Below are 9,600 nucleotides of genomic sequence, written 5' to 3'. Positions count from 1 at the left end.
CAAAAGAGATGACCCAACCAGAGTGGAAAACCCCACTGAGGAAGAGCACTCTCAGATGAACCTCGTCCGGCTTGTGGTATGTCACGTCGCAACAGCATGCCCAACCAGCATGTGAGGAACGTGAGACCACACTAATCCTAGGTGTATACTCGGGCCTGGGTTTTAGCCCCACTCAGAACACCCACCCCAAAACAGAGGAACCACCTGCACAGAGGACGGCAGAATGATAATATGATGCATGCAAATATTTATGCAAATATATACACAGTCAGCATAATAAATGCAATAAATAAAGAGGCACAAGCAACCTAAGCTATCCTAGAACGCTAGGAGAGACTCGCTTAGGGAAGATGGACCAGCACAGGTCAACATCCGAAGTCCCCAGCAGAGTCGCCAGCTGGTCGCATCCGCGAAAAACAACCGGCGGGCTAAAACAAAAACAACACAGAGCCGCCACTGCGCGTTATTTATCCCAAAAGAGGGAAAGGAAACGCTCAGAGTAAACCTGGAAAAAGCATGGTCTCGCGACCAAAGAGAAAGGGTAAGGGAGTCAGTTACGCAAGGGGAAGGTATTAGCACCCCTCACGTCCGTCGTACTCGACGGGATCCACGTTCTAAAAGAAAGAAAAGGTTGCTAAAACAAAACATCACACACACAAGGAAACGCAGGTGGGGTTAAGAGGAAGAGGGCTCGCTAGGACATCGCATCCTATGCCTACATATCTCGTCTGGAACGAGAATCAGAGCTACTGTAGTTCGGCTCACGCACACCGAAACAAAACACACGCACAGACGCTGAGACATCAAAACGAACACAAGCAGGCAAACATGGAACCCGACCGCCAATCGATGGACTTACGTCAGCTTCCGAACCAAACAACCCACACTGGAACCCGAATGCCACTTGATGGACTTATATCAGCTTCCAAGCACACAACAAGAACAAACAAACAACAAGCTACTAAGGAGTCGGGAACTCGAGCCTAGCAACTGACGAACAAACACACGCAAAAGAAAACAAATTTGCCCGGAGAGATCTCGCACGACCTCCTGCCTACGTACCTCATCTGGTATGAGGATCAGGGCAACGTAGTTCCCCTAAACAGGGGAGAAACTATCTCCTAACCAGAGACTGGGAAATGATCAACTAGAAGGGAGTTGACTCGAGCCTAATAGTTATCATGTATTCCACAATGGTCCTAGGTTGAGTTTTCTACCTACTTGCACAACAGCAAGCTAATCCTATCCAGGCAAAGCAAGCATGCAAGCATAAACAAAACAAAGCAAGCAAATATTCACAAAGCACACACTATATCCAGTCAAGTGGGCTCAAACAATGGGTCAGACTGCCAAGGCAAGTCATCTGTACAAGGGTAGTGTTAGCTCTTAACCCTGACATTGAGAGTCAGGGTGAAGCTGATGAAAGGTGAGTGAAGATTAGACTTCACAACTCTTATCCCTGGCCAGGGAGAGCTTCAGACAAAGGAGCGTGGGTTCAGAAAGGAGGAACCCTTCTACGCTCAAGACTTTGACACAACTGTACAACTGTACAAGATCTTGGGTTTGTGTCCCAATGCATCAACACAGTGGTGTGAGCAGAGGGACGACTCAACAGAATAACGGGAGATAGATTACATATCTCTTTTATCCGTCAATTGCCTTAATCAAGGACTTTTCCTGCTTAGCACAAAAGTAAACAAGCACAAACATCGCCTCTTAAGGAGGACTTCAGACAGGTGCCTGGCCAAGTAACAGGCCAGGTCTTCCAGACTACATGGAGAATAGAAATTCTACCTCAATTGGTTTAATAACCAAGCAACAGCAAGCAAGTTCTCAAGGAACTATTAGCAACTTAATGTACCTGAAATCAATCAAGTATCATCAGTATACCAGACAAACCAACAGTAAACAGCAAAAGTCAATCTGTACAGTCAAACACAAGTTAATGCACACAAGTGCAAGCCATGAGCTCAAACTCAAGCACCAAACCCTACAACACAAAGTCAATGTTAGTCATAAACAATTCACAAGTCAACTTAATTAACTTGAAGCAATCTCCTTAAACCATTTGCATCTCAACCTGAAAATCCAAACCAAACATGAGAAACAAGACCACTAGGCCAAGCCTAGGGTCCGAAGGGAATGAAAAAATCAAAACAGCAAGTGAAAATTATCCAAAATCACATTCACAAAAATTAAAAACAAATGCAATTCTTCTCATGCTCATATCATTCACCATTATCATTTCATGCACAAAATAGCATCAAACATGCAATTTGCAACCTCAAATGACCAAACAGAAATATCTCAATCAAAAGCATACCAAAACAATTCAATTAATTCCACAAAATTCAAGTCTAAACAGAACATATCCAATGAATAGCATATCAAATTTCAGCTCAATTGGACAAGAGGAAGTAGGTCAATGAAAATCAAGAAGTTCAGACAATTTCAAACAAGCCAACACAAGGCATCAAAACAAGCATCAAATTCCATAAATCATAAAACAGTGACACAACAAGATAAATGAATGGGATCAAAACCATAATGACCTATAATGTGTCTACAATCCACATGTCAAATTTAACATCCATCCAATTAACCATGAGAATTTCACAAATCAAATGCCAACATGTGTCACAAAACATCACAAAATGAGCCAACAGAAGAGAAAATCTCAATCAATTAGGAAATGCCATCAATAAATCCAGAAAAACTCACATGTGATCTCAACATACATATGTTCATTCATGCAAACTTTTGGCTCAATTAAACATCCCTAAGCATGGCAAATAAAACCATGAAGTTCATCAAGCTTGGTGTGACACAAATTGTCACACCTCTAATCAAAAATTCATATCTCCTCAACCAAGTATCCAAAAATTACAAACCACATACCAAAATCACCATCAAAGAGTCCAGAATAAGCACAAAAAATTTCATGAATTTATTTGGAAGCATCATCATTTCATGAGTGAAAAGGCATGGCATGTACAAAATGCATACATCCAAACAAACCCTAGGCATTTTTATTTTCCACACGTGCACAAAAATCACAAAAATCACCATTAAAAACTACACATCATAAGGAGAATCATGCAAAAAATCTCACAAAATTTGGACTATTCTTGAATTAGTTATGAATTTCTAAAGATCATGGATGAAATTGAAATGGAAATGAAAAAGAAATAAGAAATAATACAAATAATATGAATAATGGCAAAAGCGTAATATTGAGGAACTAAAGCCAAACGACGTCGTTGGCATTAATGCGCTGGCACGCGGCTATTGGACAGTGGTAGCGGGAAACAGAATTTGAAAACAAGGCCAAGGTATTGAAGATCTAACGCGTCTGGCTTCATGTTCTTCATCAAGAACATTCAACAAAATTCCAGAAATTGGCCAAGAACTTTTTCTCACCAAAACACACAAACTATATATCATTAGAACCGTCCTTCAACCTAGATCATGAATACAAACTCCATTTCTCCTAATTCTCAACCTATCGACCGGATCGAGCAAAAAAAGATATGCACATCAAACTTCAATTCACGATATCTCTCTCTACACTTAACCAAATCAAAAACCACAAGTATCATGATGATCTACAATCAAAGACCTATCAAAACCACATCTCAATTCAAGCGATGGAGAATTTCGAATCCTAACCTCTTGGAGATTGCAGATCGTGATTCTCGTGTTTCCAAGCTTGAAAGGCCAAAACAAATGATGATTGATGTTCAGGAAGATGATTGGAACACGTGCTTTAGCTCAATGATGCTTCAGTTGCAAGAATCTTCACTTTGCCATGGTAGATCAAGGTTATGACAGTCCAAATCCAGCAATATTTAGCCCCGAATTGAATGGAACAGTTCATCCACAAGTCTTGTAGAGCATGGATCCAACGAGAATCAACAAGTTTGATGAAGAATCCAATGAAAATTGATGAAAAAAAGTATGAAGAAGTTTGGAGAATTTTGAGAGAAATGGAGGGAAAAGCAGTTAGATCCTTGAAGAATGTGATGTCATTAGCAATTTCTGTTACAATTAATGCTTTATACCCCTGCTTAATCCATTTCTTAATCCAAATTAGCAAATTGAGTGAATTAGTGTAATGTGCATTTCAAGTGTAATGGCAAAATGGTCCTTTTCCAAACCAGGCCAAAATGACAGCAAATAACAGCTCAAACAAGTCCTAATTGTCATTTGTGAAGTGTTAGAAAAGGCCTTGTGTGCAAAAACCATGTAATTTGAAATTTCACCATTCCATGCCAAAAATACAAAGTGATCACTTGAAAAATGACCTTTTGCCATGCTCCTTTTTGATGAATTTTGACCATGCATCATGAAAGTACATGTGAAATGGGGTTTGCTCAAAGAAAAATCATCCATTTTGGCCATTCCATGTGAAAGTTATGCCACTTTGATTTTAGGCATTTTTGGAAAATGATTGGGCCATAACTTGTCAACCATTCATGAGAAATTCAAGTTCTTCGACTTTTTGGAAAGGTGAGAGCAAGATCTACAACTTTCATGTTGAACAAAATTTCATTTGAAGCATTTTTGAACATGTAATTTTGAGGTGAAAAACTTTCCATTTTTGGAAACTTTCATTACAAGTCACTTTCTATTTTTGGCAACTTTTCTCCTGACTTTATTTTCTTTATTCTTGATGTTTGAAATGTCAAATGAAACTTGTTTAGACATGAATGAAGTGTATCCAACTCTCCCCCACCTCCAAATCCATAAAATCAAGCGCAGTTGACCACAGTTGACTTTTCTGGTTGATAGATGAATCTGGCTATGCACTGATCAAGTTGAGCCCCAATTTCTTGATGAAATGGCTCAATGATGAAACCCTAGCTTCCATAAGCTCAATATAATGGCTCAACGATGAAACCCTAGCTTCCATAAGCTCAATATAATCACATGATGATCCCCATATCCATTGTAGACCCCATCTCCTTGCCATGCCCTGATTGGCCCAATACAACTGATTAGGGTTGACCAGTGGTCAAAACCCTAATCTCAAGGTATCTGATCAAACACTTGAATCTCTGGATGATAACAAGACCATGATGATGATGATGTATCATTTCAACCAAGATGAAGACCAATCTCCTTTGAGAATCAAAACCCTAATTTGAATCACCACCCTTAGATGATTAATGATCCAGTCCAATGAAACCCTAACTTGCATCATGACCTCTTCATCTCCTGATCAAGACTTATGAGGATGACTTGCACAATGTAACCACATGATATGCAATATGCAATGCCTAATGACCTAAAAAATGCAATGCAATATGTTAAAGCTAGTCCCAAGAGAGGAGGGCAAATTTTGAGGTGTTACAGACGGGTCATTTCCTCACAGAATTCTTTGCGTTGTGCATCTCCAACAGCCTTGCCAGGGTTCAGAAGATGGTGATCATTTCCCCAACAGATCCCCTTGCCTTAGCTTGGCATTCTACCCAGCATTTCGCATCCCTACATGTAGAATCATATTGCATTGCATCCTCCCAAATCGCGTAGGATTTCCATTTTCATGGAGCATTACGCCATTGAAAAATTCAAACATACGCATGTAAGCATAAAACATTCTCGGTATCCCAAGTGATAAGCCAGAAGTTGTTTCTAGTACTCGGACTGAAGATTGTTCATGACTTACCTTTATTATCCCCAGCTAGTGTCATTGGCCCATGCACCGCCTCTATTATCGTTCCCTATTTTGCCGATGCTGACAGGCATGAAGTCATTTCCGGTATTCAGACCGAAGTGGCATTCAGGCCAATTTTCCGATGTTCAGATCGAAGAAGTTTCCGACATTCAGGTCGATGCAACTTGTGGCATTCAGGCCAATTTTCCGATGTTCAGATCGAAGAAGTTTCCGACATTCAGGTCGATGCAACTTGTGGCGTTCAGGCTAGTTTTCCGATGTTCAGATCGAAGAAGTTTCTGACATTCAGGTCGATGCAACTTGTGGCATTCAGGCCAGTTTTCCGATGTTCAGATCGAAGAAGTTTCCGACATTCAGGTCGATGCAACTTGTGGCATTCAGGTCAATTTTCCGATGTTCAGATCGAAGAAGTTTCCGACGTTCAGGTCGACGCAACTTGTGGCATTCAGGCCAGCCTCTCGGTGTTCAGACCGATATTAATAATCTCATATCTCCCGATGTTCAGATCGAAGTCATTTCCAGTATTCAGACTGATGAGCGACATTCAGGCCATGGTTATTTCTGTGTTACCATTTATTTTGGTATCCAGGTTAACATTCTTTTTCGGTATTCAGACTGACTCTCACCGTACCAGACGGATTCTTCTTTCAAGACCACCTCTTTGCAGATTCTGACAGACATTGTTACTTCACTTCACTTCAGTGCAAATTTTCGGGCTTTTATTGTATTCAATCCCTTGATACCTCGAAAACACGAAAGTTGCTGCTATCTTCTTTCCAGGTCTCTGGTTGATTGAATAGGGGCAGTTGTAATACCCCAAAATTTACCCTTCATTTTTCCCGGAAAAAAAAGAAGAAAAAAAAACGGAAAACGATTTTTTTTTTTAAATAAATAAATAAAAGAATTTTTTTTTGACTTGGGCCTCTCTCATCTGAGTCCACAGGTCCACAAAAATCAGGTTATAAATTCATAGTTTCAGTGAAAGAAAATTTCATTCTATTCCTATTACCCTGGCTGGAGGAAAAAGATAGTGAGAGAAGAGGTAACAGAGAACTCAGAGCAGCCTCCAAACTCTGAAGGGAACTCAACTGCATAGAATCACCTCTGCCTCACATAAACCCTAGATATTGTTTTGTAAACCTCACGGGTGCAACTCAATTTCAATCAAGCTCTCTAATCAGGTTTGCCCTTATTCCCATTACCTTTGTGCTTTGAAGTTGAATACTCTGAATGTTTGAGGTATGATGGATGAATTTCATTAGGTTTTTGCCCACGGGTTCATAATTATGTATGAATGTATAAATAATGCCTTGAATGCTTAATCGTTTAATTTTGAAGTGTATGCCACAGGGTTTGAGGTTTCTGAAACCATACTGTTATCCATGAAAAACCATACTGTTTTGCTCTAATCTGACTTACGTTTGTCATAACATGTTTTCTCCTAATCCTTATCTTGTTTCACTAACCCTTTTGTTGAGTTTTTGTGAAGGCTCACATGACTTTTGCAGGGATAGCTCGCTGGATATTCCACTTTGCTTGTGGGATACCATTTGGGAGATTTATTGCCTTGTTGGCACATTTATTTTATACATGTTTGTTTTGTATGTGTTCGTATCCCCGCAGGTAGCGCGGTTCCTTCGTCAAGGACTGCCTTTTTGCATGAACATCCCAAACCCTAACCCTTCATTGATTTTTCTTCTCCTAAACACACGTTTACTCCTTCTACTACAGGCGAGTAAGTCTCCAAAGGTCGAGCATCCGGTAGATTGCGTAGTAACGTCGTTCGTCCAAAACCCAATCCATAACCCCGTAGTTAGCCGAACTACGACTTGCTCTTATTCTCATTCCAGATGAGATACGTAGGCATAAGACGCGATGTCTTACCGAGCACACTTCCCTTTAACCCCTAGGTAGTCGAGCTACGAAGACTCTGATTCTCATATTCAGATGAGATACGTATGCAGTGGATGCGACATCCGCGCGAGTCATTTTCATTTAACCCTTTTTTTAGTAAATAGCACAAGATAAACTCACACCCTTTAGACAAGAACTACAAAAGTGGATCCCGTAGAGTACTACGGATGCGTAGGGGTGCTAATACCTTCCCTTCGTATAACCGACTCCCGAACCCAAGATTTGGTTGCGAGACCTTGTCTTTTCCTTTCCTCTTTTCAGGTTTACTTCGAGCGTTTCCTTTCCCTCCTTTGGGATAAATAACGCACGATGGCGACTCTTCTGTCATTTTCTTTCGCCGGTTGTTTTTTCGCACACTGTATTTTTCAGGTTACGACACCTGTGATTTGATAATCTTTTACTACCAAAATGTCTTCATCAGGGAAGTCAAATTTTAACGACTGGTAGTCTTCAACAGGCTGGTTTTCCAGGTACTCAGACAACACATTTCCTTTATTGGCTTTCTGGGATACATATTGGATGTCATACTCAGACAGTAACATCTGCCAACGGGCGAGTCTTCCAGTTAAAGCAGGCTTTTCAAAGATATATTTTATTGGATCCATTTTTGAGATCAACAAAGTAGTGTGACAAATCATATATTCTCTTAGACGGCGAGCGGCCCATGCTAAAGCACAACAAGTTTTCTCCAAGAGTGAATACCGGGTTTCACAATCGGTAAACTTCTTGCTCAGATAGTAGATGGCATGTTCTTTTCGGCCGGTTTCATCATGTTGTCCCAACACACATCCCATTGACTTTTCAAGCACAGTTAAGTACATAAAGAGTGGTTTCCCCCTAGCAGGTGGAACTAGAATAGGGGGCTCTTGCAGGTATTGTCCGATCTTCTCAAAAGCTCTTTGGCAGTTAGAGTTCCATTCAATTGCTTGATCTTTTCTAAGCAACTTGAATATAGGTTCACACGTAGCAGTCATTTGTGATATAAACCTAGAGATATAATTCAAACGCCCCAGGAATCCTCTAACTTCTTTCTCTATACATGGAGCAGGCATTTCTTGTATTGCTCTAACCTTGTCTGTATCTACCTCAATTCCTCGTTGACTAACAATGAAACCAAGCAACTTTCCAGATCGGACACCGAAGGTGCATTTAGCAGGATTCAGCCGTAGTCGAAATTTTCGAAGACGCTCAAATAACTTTTGCAAGTGATCTATATGATCCTCTTCAGTTTGGGATTTTGAAATCATATCATCTACATAAACCTCAATTTCCTTGTGCATCATATCATGGAAAAGAGTGACCATTGCTCTTTGGTAAGTGGCCCCGACATTTTTGAGACCAAATGGCATTACCTTGTAGCAAAATGTTCCCCAAGGGGTGATAAATGTGGTCTTTTCCATGTCTTGTGAAGCCATCTTGATTTGATTATAACCCGAGAATCCATCCATGAAGGAGAAAACTGTGAACTTAGCGGTGTTGTCTACCAAAGTGTCAATATGCGACAAGGGAAAATCGCCCTTTGGACTAACTTTGTTTAGATCCTTGTAATCAGCACACATCCTAACTTTTCCATCCTTTTTGGTACTGGTATGATATTAGCTACCCATTGAGGGTACTTTACAACTGCTAGAAAACCAATATCAAATTGGCGTTTCACCTCGTCACAGATCTTTATAGCCATGTCGGGTCTTGCTCTTCGGAGCTTCTGCTTCACCGACGGGTAATCTGGCTGTAGTGGCAGCTTATGGACAACAATATCAGTATCTAAACCTGACATATCCTGATACGACCAAGCAAATACATCTACATATTCTTGTAACAACTTGATCAACCTTTCTTTGATGCTTGCCCCAAGTGTAGTCCCAACTTTGACCTTTTTCTTTTCTTCCTCAGTGCCAAGGTTGATTGTCTCCAACGGTTCTTGATACGGTTGAAGGGCCTTTGACCCATGCTCGAGCAGCCTTTCCATTTCTTCAGGGAAATCACAATCTTCATCACTATCCTCTTCC

The sequence above is a fragment of the Lathyrus oleraceus genome, chromosome 2, assembly GCF_024323335.1.
Source record: "Lathyrus oleraceus cultivar Zhongwan6 chromosome 2, CAAS_Psat_ZW6_1.0, whole genome shotgun sequence".
Taxonomy (NCBI): Eukaryota; Viridiplantae; Streptophyta; class Magnoliopsida; order Fabales; family Fabaceae; genus Lathyrus; species Lathyrus oleraceus.
Note: the sequence above shows the minus strand (reverse complement) of the source record.